The following is a 27,192-nucleotide window of genomic DNA, read 5'->3' as shown; positions in this document are numbered from 1 at the left end:
GTAACACAACGAAAGACTTTGTATGTCTCATGCTGTGTGATACTTCTTGAGGACTAGCACACATTGGGTTGCTAAATTGAGCAATTGTTTTTAAAACACAGCTTAACAAAACTCTTAAAAGTATTCTTTTATTACCTTCCTTCCCACAGCCAATTAATTGTGTTGGTCACCTGTCTCAGAATTCAGAAAAATAATCACAATATGAGATGTGTTTTCTTGGAGGGAAGCACTTAGATACACAGACGATTTCCTCATCGAGCAGTTCTTCAGGACTGAAGCACGTTTACTGATGAATTAACTAATCTTTCCCCTCCGGGCCCAGATAGTCATGTTACTGCTATTTAGTTGCAGAAGCACGTGCTGCATCTGTCATGTTCCTGCTCTGGATTTAGTCTGAATGGTTACAGAAAGCACTAGTATATATATTTCTCTGGTTACAGACTTCTGTGGTGTTTATCGTAGTGTTTCTGCCTTGGTATTGTTCATAGTCACATTGTGAGGACTTGGAGTACAGAGCATCTCTGTAAAGTGCAGTCTTACATCTGTATGACATTTAGCCAAAGTCGCAGGAGCTTCCAGTGTCTTTGGTATCTCATCATGTACAATCAAGATTGTTCTAAGAATCACAAATATCTAAGTTTCCAATGCTGTGCGTTTGTTTCACTTAAAAGTACAAATAGTGTTCTTTGGGTGTGTAAAGGAGAGTAGGGTTGTTTGCTTTTAGTTGTATCCACACTCCAACATTCTTTGGAGCTGATAAATATTGAAGGCTAAGTAAATGAATTACCCCTATTAGTGGGAGATCAGAATTAGTGCTAGGAAAATTGTATTTTTTCAACAAAACTGCATTGCATATATTTTTGGAGGGACATGGTAGAAGCCTTGCTTTCTCAAAATGGCTGTCCTGTATACGATATTTCCAGTCCACATGACAGTTAACAAATCTAGCTTTTCAGGTTCCCAAATTAGATTTAGCATGTACACATTGTTACTTTTGTGAAAGGCTTTCAAATTGCTCTGATTACAAAATACTTCTTGTAATCAGATCAAGATGAACAGGAAATCCCAGCTAAGTGCAGTATCTCATGAGTAATTGCTGTACAAATACTTTAAACAAATTGTGAGCAATTTCTTATGCAGTGGCTTTAGCTAATGTTATTAGGGTGCTTAACTGACTTTGTCAGGTTTAGCTACAATACTGAAATCAGAATGGAAGAAAACATCTGAAGTTGAGGCACAGTTACTTCATTTACATGGAAGCAAGAGTGACAATTTGTCTTTCATACGTCTGTAAGCCTTAATTTTAAAAAATGAAAAAAGAAGAGGGGTGAGAAAAGGCTGGAATCTCAAAGCTAAGGACTCTTCTAAACTACCTGATTGCATATGTAGAAAAGGATTCTGGGGAGACAGGTGCAAGAGAAGGGGAGCATCTGTATATGTGGGAGATATTTTTCAGCTTGTGTGGGGAAATCCCAGTGGTGAAAACAGTCTTGAATTACGGAGGTGAGCATTCAAGCCAGCTTTGTATTAGTAACAAATTCTTGACCCCAAGTTTCTATCTCAGCAAGAAAGAAATTACATTATATGATGAAGAGAGTCTTTCTTTTTTTCTTCTTTTCCTCAGATAAAGATTTTAAAAGCTCTGAATTTGTTTCCATGTGGCATGAGGATATTTCAAAAGGCAAGCATTTCCCCTTCCAAGCATTTGGGAAACACGAGCTTCTTTCCTATCAGCTTTCATTAAAATGGTGCAATGATTCCTGTTGGCTTTTACCAGATTTTAAGTAGAGTTCACCATGAGAATGGTTGCATGGGGATCTTAACTTTCTTTTTTTTTTTAAGAATTCCTATAGTATATCTTCAATGACATTGTCAGCACCTGGAAATAGTGTTGCACACTGTGAAATGGATGTCATCACACTTCCTCTTGTGGTTTTGATTTAGTTGTTGAATTTACATGTAACTCAACACTTGAATGTCTAATCATACAGGCTGATTTATCACAGGGTGTTCTTGTTATAAAAAAAAAAACAAACAAACAACAAACTAAACTGCTTTGATCTGGTATAATATAGTAGGATTTGTCCAAAGATAAATACAAAAGACACAATCCTGTATATATATGCTACAGCTATACAAAGTTGATATACTTTTTGTGAAATTAAAGTGAAATCACTAATATCTTTCTAGATGATATATGGTCTTTTAACGTCAGTGTTAATGTATGTTCAAAGACTGTCTTTGTAGTTAAAACTAGAATTTAACTGTGCTGTTTAAGAAGCGAAGAAATTCTATACGGTTTAGTATAAAATAAACTGATTTGACTTAATGAAAAGCTTGCATAATTCTGTATTTTTGTAGTCATTGTAATGTGAATATTTCACATTAACAGGCACTGCAACCTATTCTACAAGGTAGTGCAGTAGATATTTACATAAAACAAGAAGATAGAAACAGGGGACTTCTCTTATTTGCTGTCCTGAAAACTCTTCATCTGTCCCCACACCTCCCCACACCCTCCTCCCATGAAGGCTATTGGTGAGAAACTCCTTGGAATATGCATGAATATTGCTGAGGAGCTACAGCAGAGACAGATTTAATAATTAATGCACTGGAATTATTTATTTCCCTAATGTATTGTAAAGCTTTCTCATTTCAGTAATGCAAAGTCCTCATGGTGCTAGAGGTTGGAGCATTGAGAACAAAAAGATGAAAACAGCTACTGAGACTCATTTGTCATTTGAATATGTGGTTTAATTATTTTTAAATGTTAAAGCACATATTTTCACTGTATTCAATGCTTATATATTGTTTATTAGTGGAAGCTTTTTAGATTTTAGTTAGGCCTTACCAAAATATTGATCAAAGTGAGATTTTTCTTTTATCACAAGACAGTTCCTTTCATTAAAAAGTATGTTAGAAAATATTGTTCCTGGTTTGGCATCACTATTGTCTAGCTCATGCTCACACGCAAGACTTGTTCCAATAGAAATATTGTTTCAGATATCTATTAGAGATTTGTTTTTCATAGTTTAGCCAATTACTCCAGTGCTCATGTTCTGCTTCCGGTTTTCTCCTTCTGCTATGCAGTACTTTTGTTTGGCTTCATTTTGTGTTATTTATATGGCACTGTTTCATAAATCTATCAAGCTCATTTTTAGTTCTGTATTCTCTCTTCTGGTTGTTACTCCTTCAGTCAAAAGTTAACCACAAATTTTAGATGCCTGCTCTGATACTATTAGTAACTGCTGAAGTTGTTGAATTCACCCCTAGTCCAGAAAAGACTTCTTTACAGGGATCCTACTTAAAAACACTTTTTTGGTTTGTACAGAATGATTAATAGCTTCTTCTTCAGATGTGTTCTCAACCAGTTGATCAATCTGAGAGTCATTTAAAGGAATAACATTAATAGGCTTAATAATAAACAATGCTCTGCATCACCTCTTCTGCTCTTTCTCTCTTTTTTTTTCTCCTGCTTTTCCATCTAATCTGTGAAGCCAAGAAGGAAAATAAGTTGATTAGATTTAACCATGTTCTCGACATGTCTATGTCATGATTTTGGGTAGGATGAGGAGAAGAAAAGGTGGAAGACAGCTGTTTGTTTAATAATTTGCGCAGTATCATTCCAGTCAATCAAGTAGACTTGTCTGTAAGTCTTTTCTCCCACTCTTTAAAGGTTAGACACTGTTTTTCCCCTCAGTGATAACACTTGCTGGTTAACACTTTTTACATCTTCTTCCTAAGGAATAGGGAGTAAATATAATTGTCCTGTCGACTTGAGTCAAACTAACTTAACTAAATATTTCTTGACCTGTTCTTTCTGTATTTTGGCCTGTGTGCCTCCTCTATTGTTAAATCAAATTTAAATACTTAACTTTTTCCTAGGATGAGGAGGTTTTGAATATTTTTCTTTGTAGACTCTCCTCCTCCCCTTGAGACATGGACTTAAGTAACTGAGATAATGGTCTTCCTCTTGTTCCTGGTGTATTTAGAGAATGCTCAGTAGTTGTAACTTATTTTGCCTCTCTACCTGTCCAATTTTCTCTGCTTGTTTTTTCTTCCATATGACTTCTGAACTGTGTGCTTTTGATTCCATGTTTTATAACATTCTGGTTTTTAGATCTTTAAAGTTTCTCATTACTTCTTATTAGGGAAGTTTGCAGTGATTTTATTATTCTCCCTTCCAGTAGCTGCAGTTCTTCTGAATATATTTATCCCTGAGGCTGTCTTTCCATTAAGTTTCTGTTGGCTACATCTTTTTGTTTGTTTTTATGAAACCTAGTCATCCTTACTTTTATTTATTTTTTACTGATAAATCATAGAGTATCTGCTCAGGCTTTTTTTTAGGATATTTTCAGTGTCTGTCTTTCCAGACATCTTCCTACTGGACAATGCATTAAAGGCATGATGTGGTGGTCAGCTGACTACGTGAGCCATCAGTATGCCCATGCTACAAAGAAGGTTAATGGTATCTTGGGCTGCATTAGGAGGAGGGATGCCAGCAGGTTGAGGGAGATGATCCTTCCCCTCTGTTCATCACTGTTGAGGATGCTTCTGGAGTATTGTGTCCAGTTCTGGGCTCCCCAGTACAAAGGAGACATGGGCATACTGGAGAGAGTCCAGCAAAGGGCCACAGGAATGACAAAGGGACTGCAGCACCTCTCCTATGGGGAAGGGCTGAGAGAGCTGGGACTGTTCAGCCTGGAGAAGAGAAGGCTCAGGGGGAATTTTATCAATGTCTACAAATACCTGAAGGGAGAGTACAAACAAGATGGAGCCAGGCTTTTTTCAGTGGTGCCCAGTGACAGGACGAGGCAATGGACACAACCTTAAACACACAAGGTTATGTCTGAACATCAGGAAACACTTTTTTTTCTTTTTTTACTGGATGTGAGACTGATCACTGGTACAGGTTTCTGGGGGTGGTTGTGAAGTCTCCCTTCTTGCAGATCTTCAAAAGCTTCCTGGATATGGTCCTGGGTAAGTGGCTGTATGTGACCCTGCTTGAACAGGGACCAGAGGACCCTTCCAACCTCAGCCATTTTGTGGTTTTGTGATGGCATGACATGTCAAGATTGTGGCACATTCTTATGTTCTCGGGGTTTTGATTATTACTTATTGCGAACACTTCAGAAGTACCATGGTTTTCTGAATGCAGAGATAATGAGATAATGACAGAGATAATGACAGGGAGCACTGACATTGTCATGTAGTTATGTCTGATTTTTTTTTTTCTGTCTTTAGAGAATTTTGATGTGGAGTTTTGGTGTATTTTGTTGTGCTTTTTTTTTGTTTTGTTTTGTTTTTAATTGTCATAAAAATATCTTCATGGTTTAAGTCTCAGCCGACCTAGTCAGACATCTTTCAGGAACAGGCTTGAGAGGACACTTTGGTCAAGTTCAACTGTTGTCATAGACATCACATCAATGTCACTAGCAGTCATCTTCCCTCCATACTGCTTCAGTTGTGAGAAGAAGCAGGCAACTGTTTCAGTGACAGCCATTAGCACCAAATACAAAGACTGTGTCTACATCTTATCCTAACTTCAGTTACTTATAGATTGGAATTAGTCATCAAATGTGACAGGATCATTACCAAAAGTTTTTGGTGTAGCACCATTCCAGGATCTATTTTCTCTCCTCTGCTGCTTGTTGTATGTGGCATTCCAGTATGTAATGATGCTTCTTGCTGATACCACTTCTAAGTGTAATGTGCTGTCAAGTAAGTGTTCATCTCCTATATTGGGAATCCTGAGAATTCATTTGGTTTATCTTTTCTTTTGTCCATCCAATTGATAGTCAATCAAAGCAACTTCATTCTAAGTCCTAGAAAGTTCAAGTTCTGAAAACTAAGAGCTAACGTTGCTAGGGGAACTGCTTATTCTGGTTTCTGATGAAGAGAATTTAGGGTAGAATGTCCCCCATACTCCAAAAAATGTTGAAATATGTCTGTGGTGTTCCTTTAAATATATAGGTATATATAAATAAAAGTTCTTCAAAGGAAATAACACATCTTTGCAAGGAGGGAAAGCTTGTATATGTCAAGTGTTTCAATGATCTTGGAATAGACCTGGGAGATTACATTTGGTTTAGAGGAAAACACTGAGGACACACTATCTTGTTACTTATTGTTTATTGCTCAACAGTAGGATAATAGAATATGGGGAAAAAATGTTTAGAGAAAGATAGCATCAGCTTGCATGGATTTTACTCAAATTAATAGTTTGAACAATGCATGTTTTTCTTGTGCTCAATATTAACTGTTTGTGTGTGCTGCTGTTGTATTATTTGCCCAAGAAGTTCAAATGTCAGTAGCTGTTTTGAGGACCCACAGTCCCCACCGCACCACATTCCCAGGACAGGCTATTTCCACTTTTGCCCTGAAGAAGCAAACAGTTCCTTGTCTTCTCTCTCCGTTGATGCATTTGCTACTGAGATGGCTTATTGCAGTCTGACTCAGAGCTGGGCTGATGCCACTAGCTCTGTGAAGAGGGACGGACAACTCATCTGCTGCAGCTCGGGAGAAGATCCAGGTTTCTGCAGCAGAGGGTGAGGAAGAATTCCTTCCCTAGCATAGAGAGAGAAGCATTTTCAGGTCAGAAGGGAAGAGGCTTTCAGTCATTTGGTTTAGGTTTCTTACTCAGACATCTTCTGGGGTAAGGGCAATGGGTTGGGTGGAAGCAAGGTGCTTGGCAGATCTGGTTCCAGAGCTGCCCAATGGATTGCACTGATCTACAAACTTTTTGGCTTATTTTAAAAGTAGGTTTGTGTATTTGGAGTTCATGCTTTGTATACATTTGTGAGTTGTTTTGTTTCCTTTGCCACTGTAGAGTATTTATCAAGTCACTTTTACAGGCAGTCCTAAGCATGTAGAACATATTAACCCAGCAAGAGACTTCAGGCATTGTATTGCAATAAAGCTGTAGGGCATCTTTCTTGCTCAGAAACAGCTTATTTTGGTTTATAATCTGTATCTAAAGATTTTCTTGCTTTCAGAGCTTAACTATCAAGATCTATTCCTGTAGTTGTTGTTTCACTGATGAACAGCCCACACAGCTCTCCACAGTAAGTGTTCTAGGCCAACAGTGTACCACATTAGCCTAAGCTCCATGGTACTACTTGAAGATTTACTGACAAGTAAGCGAGCCTAAAATTTCATATTTCTCAGCCATCTATCCTGAAGAATTTAGTCTCCCAGTCCTTAATAACTTTCAGACAAACAACAGGATCTTTTCAATTCTTAAAATCTATTTGTTAAGCTTTCTACCTCAGTTGAAAACATCACGATGTCCACGCTGGAGCAGAGTTTGTTTTGAAATGGCTTTAGTGTTTATAAATTGGTGTTTCAAGAAGCCATTGATTGATTGAATCAAATAGATGACCTGTATAATCCCACTTGATCTCTCCCATTTCCTCTTCCTGAGGGATTTATGTGCATCAGGCTGGTCATTATTTTATACTCTCACCTTATGTAGTGGCCAAATGACACTGTCTTTAGATTAACACTGATGTGAAATCTGATCTTCAATTGAATGAAACTTCTCTTGAAGACAGTAGGGGATATCCCTACTGTAAGAAAAGGATTGACTTTTTATCTAAATAAAAATATCACACATAGTTTCAGTGGTGAGGTAACAAGGTCTAGAGAAGCAATGTGATTTGCCAAGATCACATAGTGGGTTAATGTCAGAGCAAGAAGTAAAACCAAGTCTGATTTGCATCCTGGTGTTATTTGAACCCTATTGTCTTGAGTGACTTCTTGAAGGCCATTGAGGAAGTATTTTACAGAGCAAGAAATAGCTCCTATTTATGGATATTCCTGAGATCACTTCCTTAGGAGTGTTTTTTATCCTTTCTTACTCTTATTGTCTCTTTTGTTTTCTGTATTTCTAATAAATCTTAATCTTTTCCTTAAATCATATGCTTGACTGCTGTCCTGGCCAGCTAAGGTTTCTGACAATAGATTTAAACAACCAAAAATTAAAATAGAAAATTGGTAGAAATTGCTGTACTTTTGTTCCTTATTAAAACTATGGTAAGGTTGCAAGTTACTCTTCTAGATCTGTTAGCAAGTTAGCTTATTTAATGGAAGAGTGTTTCTTCAGGTTTAGTAATGGAAATTTTCTTAAACTTTAAGCTTGACACAGACAGCAGTATATGTATTCATCAACTCAAAGGAATATATATATATATAGGTGTGGAGGTTTCATAGTGGAGTTGTAGCACAAAGCAAAAAAAAGAGATCTTTTTTTCTCTTATAACAGGAAATTAATTTTCTTCATTTTTATTTTTGAAAATTAATATAGATCCAGTTCCGTCAGGTTTAATTACAGAAAAGCCTTGTTCACTTCAAGGAGAGGAACATGTTGAAGCAGCAAAACTAATGCTCTGTTTTTACTTGACTCCTTGACAGTATTCAAATTCTTATCTGTGGTCAATATGAGCAGAATTTGCTTTGTTCTTTAGTTCCTCAGGTTTATGGTGTGAGTAAAAATAATTTTTCATGTGTCAAGTTCTATTGTAACTATTAGTATCCCAGATCATTCATGTTATCCCAGTTAATTACATGCTGAAAAAGTTATTTCTGTGTAAAATACCTGTTTATGCCTTTCTTGGTTCTGTAACAGTGGAAGTATTCTTCTCTCTCTGTTATACATGTTTATTCTTATGAAAACAAATCTAAGACAACCATTAAGGTTTTCTTGGCAGATAAGTATTTCATATAAAGATAAGAAAAATATGCTTCCGTGCTACCTGAGTACTTAGTATTCTTGAGGTTTTATTATCAGTGTCTCTGTAATTTTCTAATATTTTTTTAGTAAAGTGGAAGAACTGGAATGGTTCAAGAAAAGCTGTCCTCATAAGCAGCCAGCCAGAGCTTGTAACATATCCATCTTAAGCTGGAAGGCTCAAGAGCTTGCTTCTGCATAAAATTGTCCTGCAATTTGTAGTTGTACAAGGGTTAGCAATGTTTGCATGGTATAGTAGATAAAGCATTGGTTTGTGTTGTTTGTAGCTGCTGGATTGCTCTCAGGTAACTTATATTTTCTTATTTTCTCTCTCCCTATGGATAACCTAGATTTTTACACGTTTAGGTGTTGAAGAGAACTTAAAAAGACCGGTTGTTTGTCCAGTGGCAGTAAGTTATTTAATCTGATAAACGATTAATACAGTCACAAAAAGAGCTGTTGCTCTTCACAAAGCTTCAAGAAAGGAAATTAAACTGCTGCAGGGAAGACACACAAAACTATTTGCCAGCTGTTCCTTTTTTTCTAATTTAAAAATAGCTGCATTTAAAATATAACAAAGCAATTGTGAGTCTGAGCACATACAGTCCAACTAATTATTGGCAATCAGATTTTAGTATCTCATGTAATGGTGGGAACTCCTTAACAGTTTCCTTAATGGGCCAATATCTTGTTCTCATTTATTTCTACAGTTGTCATATACTTTCAAAATGTTGTTATGATTCTCTGTGTAAATGGTTTTCCCAGGTCTGAGATACCTAAAATGCTGAGACAGTGGGTGTATTCCCAAAGAGAAGAATGAGGAAATAAGGAGTTTCTATCTTTTAATTTGCTATTTAGACAAAAACTTTCCTGCTTTCTTGGAGAATTTAATGAGCAGATGATTTTTGCAGTGCAAATTGTGAAACAGATAATGTAAGTGCTAAATTTAGTTTTTTTTTTGAGGTTCCATTTTCAGAAATGCAAAATGATTTGATCAGAAATGCAGAGGAGGGAGAAAGTACAACAATTTCAGAGAGTGTAGGAAAACTAACTCAAAATGTATCTATGGGTTTACCATATAAGCATCTGCATACATCTGTGCATGTAATAGTCAAATAAGTATATACACTTTTTTGTTAGCTCAGAAGCAATTTTAAAAATTCCAGCCATTAGCAGTATGTAGAAAAGCTCCCTGGAGTTTTCTCAGCATGATATTGCCGTGAGAGCTATTCAATGCTAGCAAAAGATGCGTAGTGCACACACTCACAAAATACATTTGTACTTTGGCCAAGTAGTTAATCAGAAATAATTATGTGAACAAGCTCAGTTAATGCATAAGCTTGTTACCCACACCATATTTTCATCTTCTGCTGGTCCTTCAATGCATATTGCAACGTATTTTGGGAGTGCTGAAAATCCTTTTGGGGAAGGAAGAGCATAATGATTGTAAGGTAAGTGTCTCAGCTGCAGAGTATGGGCTCACCCATAACGGAAAAAGCTGTAGAGATGTTCTAGATCAGTGAAAACGTGGTTTGACGTTGCAATACGAGGGCAGTCAAAGCATGCTCCCACTACACCCCTAAACCATCCTATAATCCTGAAAAATGCAGGGCTGTGCTGTTGTTGGGATGTAGTTGGAGTCAGTGCTGCTAATGACAGTGAAATAGGCATGTTATGGTGGTTCTCTGTGCTTGTAATGAGGGATGAAAGGAAGCCTACCTCATATATGGATTCAAAGAAACTCTCACTGCAGTCTTCAGGAGTTTATAAATCATCATCTGATGATGATTCTACTGATTACGGCGGACTCAGTAGTCATTTCTTAACAAGATACTATATACCTGTAGTCTGTGTACTTGTCAACTACTTGTCATGCCACATACAAGTGTTGATCTTTCCTTCTTGACAGGAGCCACATTAAGTAGCACAGAGAACAATGGAAACATAATAAATTTATTGTACACATCACTAATATGTTTAGCTTTTTCCTCTGGTTTCCTTTTTAGTAGTTCAATCATGTCATTTAGGCTCGTTTCAGTGTCTTGCCCACTTGTTGAGGAACGACAGTAGCATGACACCTTGCAACTGTAACATCTATCTGCAGTCTCAAATGCTTTACCATCGCTAATTCTCTTGCATTTCCAATCTGACCTTCATCTTATTCTGTATCAATTATGGCAGGGGAAAAACAAGTGCACAGAGATCTGGTATCTTCCTCTAGGGCTGGCAGAGCAGAAACAGGTAATGCTTTGGCATTCCACACTGTGCATCTTTTCTGTCATTTTCCTTTCACTGCAGAAATGACATCTTTCCTCTCCTGCTCACTTCAGAACTAAGTCTTGTCTCTTATGAAAGTCTTTTAGCTAAATTACTCTACTTTCATGTTCTTAAAGCTTTCATGTGAACCTTTTTCAGTTATCTTCTGTTTCCAAATCTTACTCTGTTACACTTCTGCAGTTGTGCTGAACTCTAGCTATTGAACTCACAGGACTGGATGAGCACAAAATTTGGGCAGCTATTATAGCTTCGTGTGGGACCCCAAAGCTGACACTGAGCATCAGTCAGGGGAAGCAGAAAGAGTGTGGGATGGGGCAGCCCCCAAGATCCCTGTAAAGACCGCCATTCTTAATTTTTCCCAGTATATTACTACATATTTTATTGACACTAAAGTCAAAGCTTGAAAGCTTCTGTTTGTTTTTATGCTTGCTAGAAGAAGTCTGGACCATGAGAAGCATCATTAGGGTGAAACTAACCTGGATGAATTGGCAGTAAAGTGGTAGGTGAAGTACAACCTGAAGTGACCTTGCTCTTGCCTGCTAGGTTTAAACCTAACTCTGTCCACTCAGGAAAGACAGTGGACACACCAAAGAACTAGTGACAAGTACCTTTTGCTTGGTTAAACAAAATGGTTCACTGTGGTTTAGTAAGTTCCTTCCACCTTATTGCCACCAAATGGTTCTAGGAGAGGTTTCTCTTGCTTTGGTAAGGTCACATCTCATGAATAGGCTTTGCAGAAAGGCCAACAAGCACACCAAGAATTGGGTCTGGCTTTGACTCCGTCATCCATCTGAAACACTGATGCTAGAAAGGATTTCTCCTCCATGGGGAGAGCTTCCTCCTGCTCACCCTTCCTGCCTTTTGCCAGTGTTGTCAAGCTGTTTATTTGTGTGTCCTGTCTGAAGGGCAGAATTCACTTAATGAGGTAGGAACAGGTTGAATGATTGCATTTTTAGCAGTTTTCTTTTGCAAACTAATATTGTCTTTGAAACTAAATTTAATGACCCTAATTGATGAAGAAAAATAGTAGCTGTCACATTAACCAGAAGCACTCATCTTTCACCACTTCTGTGAGCAAATTCCAAGGCCTGTGGCAGTGTCTCTTGTTGCTCCTGAGTAAGGAACACTTCCCTCTTTAGTAATGTTAGCAATGTCTGGCCCTCTCTGACTTGACCTGAACCTCTAACAGATCTTGAGACATCCTTTTGTAATCTCAGTAATTATCGCCTAGAAAATATTTTAGCATTGTCTTTTTTTTACCATTCAAACCAAAATGGTTAACAAACATTGCTACACTATCACCTTTTATTTTCTGAGCATACCCTATGTGTTTGTATCCCTGTTACAGTTACAACTTTGAAGTTAGTGTTTGTCACCCCTATAACCCGTAAACTTGCACCTACACTAAGTTCTTAAATAAAATGATAGAATACCAATGTAATGGAGACCCTACACACCATCCTGATGGATCCCAACTTATACCCTGGTCATATTAGTCAGTCCTATTGCTAACTGTACTGACTGACAGCCTTCTCTTCACATTAATATTAAATTTCTTACCCTTATCAAAGAGCTGGAACTCTCACCTCCTCTACATTGCTGCATTCTCATTTAATTGAGTTTCCCATCTCTAGGTGATAAAAGACTAATTTTTCTTCTTTTATTTCTTTCTATTTCTATCTCATCAGGTCAAACTTTTTCTAGTCAAGTTACACTAAGTTTCATAGTGACAAAACCAAAAAATTAGAACCTGGCGTTGGCCTAATCTGAAGATTGTTGTGTGGATTTAATCTGTGAGTACCTTTGTACAAGCAAGACACATGTAATTGCACTTTTTTCCTAAATGGAGCAAATACTGGAACAAACGGAAGGTATTGTATAACATTAGTGCTGATGCCCTAGTTTGGGGGTTAATCTAAATGAATTAAATGATTGTGCTGAACTATCCTGAAAAGAGGAGAGCAACTAATATGGAAGAAATTGTCAAGGCAGGGGAAAAAGCATTGCTTCTGTCACTGTGTGGATTAGTTAAAATTTGTCTGCTAGGTTCTCAGTGCAGAAGATTTTCCTTAGATGCATATTGGTTTTGGAAAGACTGAATAGTCAAGTTTCTAGGTGTTTTCAAAAGTGGATGTTATTTTGTGTAATAGAACTTTTGTGACAGACAGATGTTTCCTAATAACACTTAATAACATGTTTTAAAGTATCCGCAATGAAACTGATACCTCTCCAAGTGTTATATAATTCAAAGTTGTGTAATAAAAGCAGTATATTTTGTCATAGAATCCACTAATCTATATTCTTCAAGGATATCTTTCTTTTCTTCATTCACAAGCATGTCTAGTATGAACATGTTTTTATACCTCTTGAGCATTTAAATACTGTGTTCTATTTCCCTGAGTGCTACCGATTCTTTTAAGGGGCTACTTGGCACTATGCTTTCTTTATGGATGATAAAATAATACAATATTGAATTGTTAGCACTGCGTATCCAAGGCTTCTGAGCTTTCTCGGAAGAACCGGATTTCCCAGTGCAGCTAGGGGGTGTTATAGCCACCTGGGGGCATAAGCAAGGTTTTGAAAACTTGGATGGTTGCTTGGGTTAGATTACTTATCAGTGGGAGTGAAAGTCTGTCCTTCCTGGATGGGCTGTTTTAATGCATCTAATCCCCCATGCGGAAACTGCAAATGCAAATCCAGCTCTAGACTTAAAGATGTTAAATTGAGAATTAGTATCAGGGAAGAAAGGCTGTAAGGGAATTTTTTTTCATTCATGTGAAATAAATCCTCCATGCATTGGCTGATCCATCTTGATACCCTTAGCAGAAAGGCTGTTAAAAGCTGTTTAATTTTATCACTGGGGCTGTGGACTTAAAGTCCAGAAGACAACCAGCAGCTGTTTGTTGTCTGAGTGAAAGTATTTTCAAGAAACATATCCCACGGCAGCCTGTCTGAGCTCAGTAAGGATATGTCAATTTACAGGTGAAAACACATTTAGCCTGAAATGTGTGTGATGGTGTGGGGTTTGGGGATATGTATATATCTATTACACTTCAGGAATGTGTAGGGAAGAAGCACGTCTTCCCTGTTAAATGATGTCATCAGGGCATTAATAAACCATCACCAGCAGTAACAATACTTAGCACCTATGCAATGCTTTTCGGCATTAAAGTGCTTTACACACATCAATTAATGTTATTCATCTCCCTTGATTCAGCAACTGGTGATTTTCTTCTCCTTAAGAAAAAAGAACAATTGCCTCATGTCATTGACAGTTTATTCAGAGCTAGAATTATCTGTACAAAGAGGGAGCTGTAGGTTGTAGTTGCTTAACTAAACCTCTCCAATCGCAGTGGACTGAGTGGGTTGGCAATGCCAGGGTGGCTGTGACAACGACCATGAGATGTGATGGTGGTGCAGCAAAGGCACAGCTAAATAAACTTCTGACCCTGTAGAGAGATTTAGTGCTTTCCCGCAAATTGTCACTGTTTTTTATTTGTTTGTTTATAATTAGCCAACACAGTTTTATTTTTAAGTAGGTAATATGGGCCACAATTCTTTACATTCTGAGTTCATCTCTGGATATGATCTCATTTTGGACATGACACTCCTGGGGATAATTGTAAGGTGTCAGGTTTTCAGTGCTGTCTGGAGGCTAACTGTACGTATGCCACTGTTTATGCAACAAAAGAGGGAGCACTGCGTTAGAGTGAAGTGTCTGCTATTCTTTGCAAAAGTCCTGGAAAAATCGGTAGAGTGAGGACACTTTCACAGTTCTTAAGCCATATGCACAGCCAAGTACAGAATGGTAGTACTAGTAAATGTAGGAAGTTCAGAATTGAGTATTTTGTGTTATATTTTCCAAGTACATGACTGTTTTTATTTATAAGAAATATATATATTTGTGTGTGCATCTGTATGTAGAAGCGTGTGTGTATTTATATATTAAAAACCACTGAATTTATATTCAGCTGCATCAGTTGACCATCTCTTACTGTTAAGCACAGTGAGTTTGTAGAGTAACTTCTGTTAATTCCACTACAGTAATTTGTCTATTCCTCTTTTTCCCCTATGGGTCTTATCCATAGAGGTACGTGCAGGAAAAAATATTAGCGTTTTGGCTAAAATATTTCTTGGCAGTATTCCTTCCCCCACCCAGTTTTTCAAGAGGCAGTATTTTTCTACCATGTCATGAAATTTCAGGTCACTTCATTGATTATGTCTCTTAAAGAATTTGAATTTTTCTTGATCAGCATGAGGAAGAGAAGATTGTAAGGCAGAACATTTACTTGTGCATGTTCAAAGCTCCTAACAAAAATAGAAGTTAACATGATTTGACACAATTCTTTGCTCTAGCAAAAGTTTTCCTGCCTGAAGGTTTGGCTTGGCACAAAGATGGAGCTGGACTCTTGACTTCTATGGGGCTAATAATTTCCAGAGGAGAGAAGGAAGTGCTTGCAGTATAAGAAAATCTGTAGCAGCTATGTAATCAAAATTGATTTTGCTCTCAATATTTAATACATAATGCGAAAGAAGCCTGCCTTGGAGAAACTCTGGTTCCCATGTGGGTAAACTGAAACGATGAAGACTAATCAGTTTATTCCAATAAGAGAATCAAGATACTTTGCAAAGCCAGATGGACCATGTTTCCTGACCTAGTGAAAATTAATTAATATTTCACACTTCCCCCTTCACTTAAATTTATCCCTCCTATCTCCTGTCACTTTAATGAATGGAACTATCTGAAATGTGTAACTCACCCAATGCATTTTGCAATGAGAAAGTTGAGGGTCTCAGGAATATTTGGTGACTTTCCAAAATCACAATAATAACTCTGTTTGGTCTCACAAATACCAATACTGTTATTTTCCCAGTTTTCTTCTTTCTCAGCCTCCTTAAACCTGATCAGAAGTGCCATGAATAGCAAGCAGATGTGAGTGGTGGTCACTCTTTCAACTGAGTGCTGAACCCATGAGTTTATTCTATTTTTCTATTTTTTTGAAAATTTGCACTTCAGCCTACTTGTCAAAAGGCTTTTTATCAAAAGACTAAAATATCCTACATTCCACCACATCCATCTCTGCTGGTTTTGTACCACTCTATAAATGTGTGCTGTTTTTTCTCTGTCAATAGCAGTATGTTTCATTCAGTTTATCTTTGCACTTCATCACAGAGCAGCTCAGAATAAAGCTAATACATAGTGTGGCAATAAAATAGCCATGATGCCCTTTAGTTTAAAATCTTTTGTTGGCAGTTAGCCTCTTAAAATGGAGGGAGGAACTTTCTCCTTTCTGTTGTTGGATGTTCCATTTTCCCACAAAATTTACCTGGACTTGAAGTTTTTCCTCTCCATGACCACTGAAGTCTGAGGCAAGTCCTGTTTGACCCTTGCTGGGGTGCCCTATCCCCCTCAGGACATCTGCTGCCACGGTGTTCACTTGTTCTGGCTTGTTTCCAGTCTCCTTCAGCACCCCTCCTTTTCCTGGGAGTGCTCAGCCTGCACCTGGTATCTGTCCCCTTCTAATTTCTGGAGTGGTAAAGCAAAATACAATTACTTTCAATTTTATCGATCTCTGTTTTTTGTCAGTATGTAGTCCTTACGGAGTTTTAAAGGCACTGCAGTCTTGAATTGTAAAATCTTGTTCTCCTAGGGAAGGGAATACTTGCTTTACAGGTCTTAATGCTGTGCTGTTAAATTCACCCTATTATGAAGTAATCATACCTGTGAGCAGGAATAATCTTCCCTCAATCTAGGAATTGTGCTGTCACTTTCAGCAGTTGTTTTTTATCACTATATCTGGCTGCATTTCCTCTGTAAGCTACATAGGAGTCTGAGCTCACAACCAGCAACCAAAACTGGCAGTAATAACTTAATACTTCTTAGGACAGGCTTTTAATTTACGTCAGGCTTTGACAAAAAAAGTAACCTTGAGATCATTCTAGGCAGACTAGCAGAGAGGTCTGTTATGTTTGTTTTCCTTATTATGTTGAACTCTTCGCTTAGTTGGTTTTGACCTTGTAACCATAACGTGGGGATTCATGTCAGTGCTTGAATTTCACCTGTTTTATTCATGTTTTTGTTGACTTCTCATCATTTGAAGGTTGTTCGTAACACGGTGATATAGTGCTTGCTGGTTGGAGCATTATGCCTTCTTTACACTGCCTGTTTGCAAAACTGAATACTGACTTTGTTCTAGCATGGCTGCTTGTCAAATTAGCTTCTGGTGCTGTCTGTTCCTCTCCCTCTTCCTCTACATGAATCTTGTATTGAAGACATTCTACAGCCAAGAGCTCCCATGACTGTGTAGATGCCAAGAACATTGGTGAGCCACTTGACAAATGCAATTTGCACCCGCATTATGAAGGCTCTGTGGTTCTGGTTGCACAGTATCAGACGTACTACCAGAAGAAGAACGAAAATGGCATAGAGGTGGTGAGGATGATGAGAAGTATAGAAAGAACTGTGTAGGAACAACTAATTAGACTAGAAGACTTCAGCCTGCAAAAGATACAGCTGAGAGTAGGGATGATACAGGTATATAAAATCAGAAAAGGGTTGGAAAAGGGGAATAGAGATCAGCACTCCTTTCAGTGTGGGAGCTAAGGGTTGTCAAGTGAAGTTTGAGTGCTGGAGGTTTAAAGCAAACAGAAGCAGGCAGTTCTTCAGTTTGCTGTTAGGCTGTGAAGTTCCTCATCACAGGATGCTGATGCTAAAAATGCATGTTTTCAAGGGAATACTGGAGAAGTTCATGGAAGAGAGACCTATCAAAGGCTATAAAATACAAAAACATTTCCTTTTAGGTGAGGTAATCCCAGAGCTCCACATATTCATGCCTGGAAGAATAGGCAGGGAAAGGATAGTTTCTTGCCTGCTGTGTTCTTAAACTGTCCTGCAGGCCTCTCTTTTTGGCTCCTGTCAAAGCCAGGATACTGGGTGAGATTGCCCTTTGTTCTGACATAGCACTGTTTTTGTTTTTATGCATCACTACAATGACCCTCAGGAATATAAAACACACAAAGTTTAGCTTCTTTATACAGAATCATGGCAAATACACAGTCAACTTAGCTACAGTTATACTACTACAAACAAAAGCTCATTTTAGGATTTCAAGGAAAAATCTGCTGGGTCAAATGTCCTGTTACATAGAAGCTATGAAGCTGAAATTCTTCAGACTGATAAGGTGCGAGGGGTGAGCCCAAATCCTTCAACACTCTTCCCATTTCTGTACTTTGTGAAAGGTAGGCAGTACCATCCCATTTTTTTTTTTATTTTTATTTTTTCAAGTAGATGAATATTACAGTATTTGAGTAGCTTGTTTGGTAAGGACCTACAAGATTGGAGACTTGAAATGTTGGGTCAGTACGAGCAGAAGAATTCTCCAGAGTGACTGGGCATGTAGGTCTAGCACACTAAAAAGCTAAGTTTAAAAACAAATCCTAGGGCTTATGATTCAAGTGTCAACTGAATCTACACAGGCATCTTATTTTCCTTGTATCTTTCTACTTAGATACTTGGTCTCTGTCCATACTTCGCTTTCAAGGTTAAGTTTTATCTAGCTTTTAACTTTTCCTAACCCCATTTTACTTGTACACTCATGCATACATCATAGAATAGTTCTAGTATAGTAGCAGTTTTGCAATGTTTGTGAGACTACTTGGAGATCTGATGGAAATGCTAGAGGTCTTCTACTTAAGTTCAGACTATGATTTCTCAGTTTCGTATGTTGCAGTATTTCTGAATATTAGCCACTGTCCTGCAAACTAAGAGGTGAAAATAAACCAAATATGGGGGGAAAAAAAGGCAAGAAAATATTTCCCCGTAAGACAAATCTGAACCACTGACTATTAAAAATACATTGATGTAGAGGGTATCCACTAAAAATCAATTTCTGGTGATGGAATTAATGTTAGCATACTGCTATTTTACATTGTTCCTTATGACAAGTTAGAGTAACCACTAGATTTGCCTCAAATTATTTTATTGCTAGCTATTCTACTATTCATTAATAATCTGGAACTTCCTGCCATGAAGAAATACTTCAATTTTAGAAAATGTCAAAGGAGTGAAATTTGAAGCAATTCTTTTACAAGAGTTGGTTTTCTACATGGCAGTTGACAAATGGGATAATTCTTTTAGTACATGGAAGTTAAAACCATTCATGAATATCTCAGGAGTTTATTCTCATTTAGGGCATTTAATTTCTCTAGTCAAATTCAGAGCACTCTTTAAAAATCATAACTTGTTCCATAATCTAGCTGAGGTTTTAAATAGCATATGAATTTATGCATTTCATATGCATATGCTCTTCTGTGCTTTAGTATTTAAAAACTGCAGACACAGAATAGGATTGCAAAGGTCATTTATATATAATCTTGTCATAATATACCTTGCAACATGGTGTCAGTCTGGAATTCTGCCTCCACAGTTTCAGCTGGCACAATTATGAGGAGTCATTTGTCTGCCACTGTCAGAGGTGCTAAACTGAATCGCAGCATGATCGTGTTTGCTTCCAGTTAAGTCTACAAAATAAGAAATGAGCTTTGCATCAAAAAAAAAAATCATTCAAATGACAGAAGTTATTTGTGGCTATACTAGAATTAAAACCAAGACTTCTTGAATCTTTTATCTTTTTTTCCCTTCTTTCCTCTCTGAGTCTGTAGAACTACTCAGGTCTGTAAAGCTAAAGCTACCTGGTTTTGCAGAATCTCAGTTGCTACTGCTGATGCTGCCCTCTGTCTCCTAAACGGGATTGTAGAGTAGTCTGCAGTTTCTGGAGTTATTTACACGCAATCAATGTGTTTATAAACAGATGATGACTACATTTTATTAAGAGGTAAAATTCTTGGACCTACATAATCTTTATCAATTGAAAGGGTTAAAATTGCTTCTTTTGATGCTAATAACAAAGCTAATACCTATTTTTAAGTAGAGCCTTCACCAGAATTTTTTTCTTATGGAGCTGGTCAGAGGATGGCAGCTGGCAGAGGATGGAGCTGGTCAGAGGATGGCAGTTACAGTGGCTACTGTAAGACTGAAGAGTTGGCTTGTATTTTTCTCTGCAGTGAGAAATCCATTTAAAGCATTTATTGACTGGATTGAAAATGTTAGTCACTTTTCCTTCTTCCAGGAAAAACTAGGTGGAGAAGTGTCCAGATTTAATGTTGCTGTATCTTTGCTATGTGGTTTAATGGCAGAATCATTTTACCTACAGTTTCTGATGGTCTCTAGTCTGTAATTCTAAAATAGCTGCATATGAAGAACAGGAAATAATTATTACACGTCAAAAGCAATGGAAAGACCAGCAATTTTGCTACTTGATCTTAGCATGACATTAAGGTGGACATTTTTTTCTTTTACTGTGTATTTCAGAAAATAACTCATTGACTTCAATCACTGTAATCCACAGTGCTCATGGCATGAATATAGTTTTGTTTGTTTGTTTGTTTCCTATAAGCATTCTTAACATGAGTGCATAATTACTCAGGAAAGTGAAGCCATTCAGCTATAGAACAGATACAGCTACACAGCTGTAGTTCTGTACTAAAATCCTGTGGATCTGTAACAGCACGAAAATGAGAAATACGTCAGAATCTATTGCAGTGAATTCTAGTCATTTGGAAGATTTCTTAAGAATGCTATCAATAAACCTAAATAGTCTTACTAAAGCTGGGAGTGCAAATGTTTGTCATGCAAACAGGTTTTTTGTTCTTTTTACTTGATGGATGTGTGTGAAATTGAACTCTCACAGTGAATCTTGAATCCCATTATTTCTACAGTACTATCCAAAATAGACAAGTCTCTTATCACTGGAATCTAGCCTAAGAGTGAGAAAGTGGTGCTATGAATTGCAGTTTAGGTATTTTGAAACAGTTACTGGTATCATTCTGAAAATAACTGACCTCTCTTTTCTGCCCTCTTATGCCAAAATTTACTGATCATCTTTTCTGCCTTTTATTATTAAATTCAAAGATAGCAGAGCAAAAGATAAAAAAACGTATTTGTTTTGCTGAGTAACAAAATGTGTCCAAAGCCAAATAATTCTAGTTCAAAAATATGAAAATCCATGCTTTGTCTCCTTATAGTTGATCTAATTCCAAATAGCACGCTTGCAAAATGCCTGTAACTTATTTTCTGCGTTCATGTTCAAAATCAAACCAAGATGTAGCAGATGAAATCAAGTAACGTGTTGATAAGAATAGCAAATGTATGCAATATCTACTCAACTAGGCGGTGCTTGTTCATTCTGTTGGAAATCTCTCTAAAAGTATCAGTACAGATGGCTGTACAACAGGAATATGTTATCTGGGACACTTACCGTCAAAATTTTGTATTTATTCTATACCTCTATCCCATATTGATGATAATAGCAAGATCGTTAAAAAAAAAGTCTAGATTTCACTGAAGGAAACTTCTACCCACTCATATAGTAGAAGAGAGCTAACACATCATCTTTGCAGATACTAAAAAGCGCGATGAAGACAATAATTTAACCAATTTAGTGCGCTATCCATAAAAATTAAAAGGATCAGGCAAGGTGTTTCATGTGTTGCATGAAACTGTTTTCAGAGTTCGATTATGACATGGGAAGGCGCTTATTCTGCATAGAGCTGAAAACTAATGGGGTCTCAGCTAAACAGTGGAGAAAATGTCTACTCCCATGAACATCCTGTAAGGCTAATGGTTGCTTAGCATCGTTGAAGACAGCTCTGTCTGAAACAGTACTGAGTATAAATATAAATAACTACAGTATTTTCTGATTTTCAAACCAGGGCAGATGTCTACTTTAGGCATTACTTGCCATGAGCATAAGCGAGTGTCATGCTTGATAGGTAAGTCAAACCAAGAGCAAGCAATAAGCTGGGTTACAAGTTTTTAAGTAATAATAATTTAAAAATATATCCACTTAGTTCCTTTGTTTCTTGTGTGTCACTGTAAAAATACTGTAGCTATGATATCATTTTGAGATGTGAACCAGGAAGACAGGTGGATTTTTGATATTGAAAAGAAAAATATTTCCTTTGCTTTTTTATTTTTTAAATAATGGCATTTGAAAATAGTTCTGTTGTATTTTTAAAGGTGCTTTTCTTTTTAAATCCATGCCAGTCTTGAAGTATGATCATCTCAAACAGAACAGTGCTGCTGTTCATCTGGTTCAAAGTACTAGAACATATTCTATCCATTCTTTATATATTCTTAAGGAGCTTTCTTCACCCACACAATTTTTGTGTGCTTCTCATGGGGAAACTTGCTGGAAGATTCAAAGGGATCTCAAAGGGATTGTTCCTGTCCTGGCAGGTAACTGACAGAGCAGGTATTCACAGCTTCTTGCTTGATAAAAGGAGGAAAATCCTTGACACATGACTGGGGAGAGCAAATGAGAGCCAAGTTCTATAGCATTTATTGCAGTTGCAGCAATAAAAGTGCCCTGTATCTCTTCCTATTGTTCGTTCATGCCTATTTGTGAAATATAAAATACTGAGTATCAGGAATACATCATAAAATGTGAATTACAAAGTAACTCAGGAAGACCAAAGCATCTATATACCTTAGAAATAGCCCCTAGCATGAAATCTGTCTTTATTAATAAATCAGTGGTTTTCCTGAACACGAATTGTAAAGAACAGAAAGGGAGGAATCCTAGGCAAAAATTTTTAATACAAGTTGCCTGAAGTTAAGTATTTAAGAGCCATAACTAGTGGGTTGCTTTCTGGAAGTTTTGAGCTGTGACGCTTTCCTCAGATTGATACAGGTGTACAGCTTTAGCTTTTTGTGCCATCCAAAAATTGATTTCCTCAAAACTTGATTCAAAGAAACAGCAGAATGTAGCCTGCAGATGCTACTTACCTAATAGGAAACATAATTTAAGAGTCTGCTGGGCAATGTTTGAAATGACTAGAGGAGTTTCTCATGTGTCAGTTTTAATTGCTCTGAGGGGACCTCCAGAAACAATGAATGCACGTATGTTTCACCTGAAACATAAGAATATTTAAATGCCTTTACAAATAGAATCACAGAATCACAGAATCATCTGGGTTGCAAGAGACCTCCAAGATCACCTAGTCCAGCCTCTGACCTAACACTAACAAGTCCTCCACTAAACCATCTCACTAAGCTCTACATCTAAACGGCTTTCAAAGACCTCCAGGGATGGTGACTCAACCACTTCCCTGGGCAGCCCATTCCAATGCCTAACAACCCTTTCGGTAAAGGAGTTTTTCCTAATATCCAACCTAAACCTCCCCTGGCGCAACTTTATAGTAGACTCAAATAGACTCATGATTAAACAATGAGATGGCAAATAAAGCAAATAGAACTTATCTAGTCTCTTCCATAGATTCTGCTTACAAAGGTACCCAATTCCTTCATTTCTTTTCATTCCCCTGTACAGCTTCATGGAGAATTTCCTGTATTAATCAAAGCTTGGTAAAATAAAATGCTTCAAGAGAGATGGTTCAGTTCTTTAGTAAATTATGTTGTTTTCACTTGAACAATTTTAACCTCAGTTAAGGATGAGAGATGCAAGGTATCTGAGAATAATTTAATATTTGAGCAGTAAGGCCTATGTTTAATTATTTCTGGCTAATGCTGCACTCAGTAACTGTTCCTGTCAACTTTCAGTACCTCAAGCAGAGGTCCAACACCAAGTCCGAAGTACAGTGCAAAGCCCAAAAGGGTTGCATCAATTGGTAATGTTGTCTCCTGAAGTGAATACAGAGGCAAAGCCTAAAACTGAAAGGAATTCAGATTCTGTACTTGTCTGCATAATTATATTATTTTACATTTGTATTCGCTAAATCTCATGAGCGTGATGTGTGGTCTTGGTTCTGCCTTCTGTATTGCTTGCATGTCTCCTGTCAATGTCCATGTGGTCCAGGCTGGGATATTGGATTTGTTTGTATGGTTCTTGTAGAATCTTGCACAGAAAAGCAGAAGATTAGAGCATAGGCTTCTGCTTTCTTTGAAAATATGTAATATATACTCATTTTCTATGATTTGTTTACAGTTGTATTGCTGACCTGTATGATCTCAAACAAGGGCCCGCATATGTTTGCTACTGTGTAGGTGCAGAAAAACTACATGGGTGTAGTTGTCTTCTGCAAAAATTCCGTTTCCATTTAGAAACCCTTCTGGAGAGTTTAGCTTCAGGTTGTTCCTCACCACTTGAGCTGAACAGGTTCACAATACTGCAGAACCGGAGAGCTCTTTTTAGACAGTCTGTGGCCACCCAGACTGAGTGCCCACTTAAAAATGCGGCAGTTCAGGTCTCTGGATGCACGGAGTGCCTGGGCCTGTTGCTGCCCTCTGAGGGCGGCAGAGACACCGTGTGTGTGAGGTGTGAACAGGTGGACGACCTGCTCAGCCTGGTGGCAGAGCTCGAGGAGGTGGAGAGGTTGAGGGCCATCAAGGACTGCGAGCAGGAGATAGACCTGTGGGGCAACTCCCTGCAAGGCTTGAAGGAAACGAACCGGGGTGAGACACCCCAAACAGCAGAGGGAGGGGACCTAGGAGATGAAGAGGAATGGAAACAGGTCCCTGCTCGACGTCGCAGACAACCCCCCTCCCTACCGGCCCTGCCTCCCAGGTACCCATACACAACAGGTTTGAGGCCCTGGAGCTTGAGGGACTGGTGGGTGAGAATGAGGTGAACAGTCTACCCAGGAGGCTGCCTAGGGCAAGGAATTCAACTCCATGCTTCAGGACTGCCTCCACTAAGAAAGAAAGAAGGGTGATCGCTGTAGGCGACTCCCTTCTCAGGGGAACGGAGGGCTATATTTGTCGACCTAACCCTATCCGTAGGGAAGTCTGCTGCCTCCCTGGGGCCAGGGTCAGGGACATTACCAGAAAGCTTCCTAACCTGGTTCGCCTGGTTCCAGGCTGGCAGAGATGATATTGAAGAGAGAAGCCTGAAGGCTATCAAACGGGACTTTAGGGAACTGGGACGATTAGTAGATGGAGCGGGAGTACAGGTTGTGCTTTCCTCCATCCCTACAGTGGCAGGGAGGGGTACACAGAGGACTCAGCCCACCTGATAAACAGGTGGCTCAGAGGCTGGTGCCAACACAGAAATTTTGTTTTTTTTGACCACGGGGTGCTTTACTCAGCACCTGGCCTGCTAACTGCAGGTGGGTCGCATCTGTCTCAAAGGAGAAAACAGACACTAGCACAAGAGGTGGCAGGGCTCATTGAGAGGGCTTTAAACTAGGTAGGAAGGGGGATGGGGATGGGGATGGGGAGGGAATAAGGCTCATTAGAGGTGTGCTAGGGAGAACAATGTCAGGGCTGGGGGAGCAGGCAATGGACAAGCTAAAGTGCATCTACACTAATGCACGCAGCATGGGCAACAAACAGGAGGAGCTGGAAGCCATCATGCAGCAGGCTAGCTATGACTTGGTTGCCATCACTGAAATGTGGTGGGACCACTCCCGTGACCGGAGTGCTGCAATGACTGGCTATAGGCTCTTCAGAAGGGACAGGCAGCACAGAAGGGGTGCTGGTGTGGCTCTCTATATTAGAGAGTGTTTTGATGTTGTGGAACTCGAGGCTGAGACTGGGAACGATAAGGTTGAGTCCCTATGGGTTAGGATCGGCAGGAAGGCCAACAAGGCAGGCATCCTGGTGGGGGTCTGTTACAGACTGCCAAACCAGGATGAGGAGATGGATGAGGAATTCTACAGACAGCTGGCAAGAGTTGCGAAATCATCGGCTCTTGTCCTCATGGGGGACTTCAGCTTCCCAGACATATCCTGGACATGCAATACAGCTCAGAGGAAGCAGTCTAGAAGGTTTCTGGAGAGCGTGGAAGATAGCTTCCTGATGCAGCTGGTTAGTGAGCCTACCAGGGGAGGTGCCCCGCTGGACCTTCTGTTCACAAACAGAGAAGGACTGGTGGGAAATGTGGTGGTCGGGAGCTGTCTTGGACAGAGTGACCACGAAATGGTAGAGTTCTCTATTCTTGGCAAAGTCAGGAGTGGGACCAGTAAAACCGCTGTCTTGGACTTCTGGAGGGCTGACTTTTAGCTGTTCAGGACCCTGGTTGGCAGAGTCCCTTGGGAGGCGGTTCTGAAGGGCAGAGGAGTCCAGGAAGGCTGGGCACTCTTCAAGAAGGAAATCTTAATGGCTCAGGAGTGGTCTGTCCCCACGTGCCCAAAGACCAGCCAGCGTGGAAGAAGACCAGTCTGGCTGAACAGAGAGTTGTGGCAAGAGCTTAGGAAAAAAAAGAGGGTTTATGATCTTTTGAAAACAGGGCAGGCCACTCAGAAGGATTATAAGGATGTTGTAAGGATGTGTAGGGACAAAATTAGAAAGGCCAAAGCTCATCTGGAGCTAAATGTGGCTACTGCTGTTAAAGATAACAGAAAATGTTTTTATAAATACATTAACACAAAAAGGAGGACTGAGGAGAATCTCCATCCTTTGCTGGATGCGGGGGGAAACTTAGTGACGAGAGATGAGGAAAAGGCTGAGGTGCTTAATGTCTTCTTTGCCTCAGTCTTTACCGGCAAGACCAGTTGTTCTCTGGATACCCAGTACCCTGAGCTGGTGGAAGGGGATGGGGAGCAGAATGTGGCCTTCACAATCCACGAGGAAATGGTTGGCGACCTGCTACAGCACTTGGATGTACGCAAGTCAATGGGGCCAGATGGGATCCACCCGAGGGTACTGAGAGAACTGGTGTAAAAATTGACCAAGCCGCTTTCATCATTTATCAGCAGTCCTGGCTATCAGGGGAGGTCCCAGTTGACTGGCGGCTAGCAAACGTGACGCACATCTACAAGAAGGGCCGGAAGGTAGACCCGGGGAACTATAGGCCTGTTAGTTTGACGTCAGTGCCAGGGAAGCTCATGGAGCAGATTATCTTGAGTGTCATCACGCGGCACTTGCAGGACAACCAGGCGATCAGGCCCAGTCAGCATGGGTTTATGAAAGGCAGGTCCTGCTTGACTAACCTGATATCCTTCTATGACAAAGAGACACGCTTAGTGGATGAGGGAAAGGCTGTGGATGTGGTCTACCTTGACTTCCGTAAGGCTTTGGACACTGTTTCCCACAACATTCTCCTGAAGAAACTGGCTGCTCATGGCTTGGACTGGCATACGCTTCATTGGGTTAGAAACTGGCTGGGTAGTCGAGCCCAAAGAGTTGTGGTGAATGGAGTTAAATCCAGTTGGAGGCCGGTCACTAGTGG

At 39.1% G+C, this 27,192-nt stretch overlaps 1 protein-coding gene and 1 long non-coding RNA gene across 10 annotated transcripts in view; both read left to right on the top strand.

Annotated features, from left to right (window-relative positions):
• Positions 1-27,192, top strand: part of PHACTR1 (phosphatase and actin regulator 1) — a 376,918-nt gene that overhangs the window by 116,599 nt on the left and 233,127 nt on the right. The window lies entirely within an intron of this gene.
• LOC121064811 overlaps positions 1-27,192 on the top strand; it is a 36,620-nt gene that overhangs the window by 7,156 nt on the left and 2,272 nt on the right. The window contains exon 2 of the long non-coding RNA XR_005816703.1: positions 21,776-21,835. This is a non-coding gene — a long non-coding RNA (uncharacterized LOC121064811). The remainder of the gene's footprint in view (positions 1-21,775; positions 21,836-27,192) is intronic.

The sequence above is a fragment of the Cygnus olor genome, chromosome 2 (assembly GCF_009769625.2).
Source record: "Cygnus olor isolate bCygOlo1 chromosome 2, bCygOlo1.pri.v2, whole genome shotgun sequence".
In the NCBI taxonomy this organism is placed as follows: Eukaryota; Metazoa; Chordata; class Aves; order Anseriformes; family Anatidae; genus Cygnus; species Cygnus olor.
Note: the sequence above shows the minus strand (reverse complement) of the source record. Positions and strands in the feature narration are given on the sequence as shown.